Below are 898 nucleotides of genomic sequence, written 5' to 3'. Positions count from 1 at the left end.
CGTTTCCGTTTTTCCTCGTGTAAAGTTCGGTTGTTTCGAAGCAGCATATTAATTCAGATCAGAGATGATAAATGACATATGATAAATTAATTGCATGCATCTTTATTTTTTCATTTTCAAGCATTATAATTTCGTAATCTTCAAACTTGCAAATAGGCAAATTGAGAAATTTGCCATTATTTCCAGAATTATTTGTACGTGACATATCGATCCCCGAAGTGTCACGTAGAAATGTAAAATAATTTCTGGTACATTTTTCAGCTATTAAAAACTGCTGTTTACATCATCGATATGATGCCTCTATTCGAGATAGTCGAGCCTTAATAAATTCAACCATCGAGTTATAATATTATTTATCGCAATAACCCCAATGTAGAAAAAATATCTTTTTCATGCAACGCTTAAACAATATTAAGTATAAATCTTGACAGTTTTTAAAGGTTACTCATTAGCATATAAAATTATCAAATTATTCGTCAGTTTAATGCGTGACGTTACATACTCTATAACTTCGGTTTAGAACTATATGTGTCCTTCGAACTATATATTTGAAAACCGACAAATTGGCCGACAAACAAAGTTTGCTTGAACAGAAAAATTGTGAACAAGAATTCACGCAAATATTATTAGACATCAAGAGATCCGTCTCCGATTGTGACGGCCAGCGCTGATATAGAGGCCTATCGCACAGGTACGCGAGATAATTCATCACGGATGGGGTCCATGAAAAATTCGTGGCCGCATTAAATTAAGAGAGCCCCGCGCACATCGTCGCGACACACGTCGCGTCGTCGCGCCCGGTTCTATAAACTCGAAACTCGTAGCGAAACACGTCCATTTCGTGACGAATTAAGCCATTCAATTAGCGAAATACGTTCTTTCGGAATGCGTCACGCGT

The sequence above is a fragment of the Trachymyrmex septentrionalis genome, unplaced genomic scaffold, assembly GCF_001594115.1.
Source record: "Trachymyrmex septentrionalis isolate Tsep2-gDNA-1 unplaced genomic scaffold, Tsep1.0 scaffold87, whole genome shotgun sequence".
NCBI classification, from domain to species: Eukaryota; Metazoa; Arthropoda; class Insecta; order Hymenoptera; family Formicidae; genus Trachymyrmex; species Trachymyrmex septentrionalis.
Note: the sequence above shows the minus strand (reverse complement) of the source record.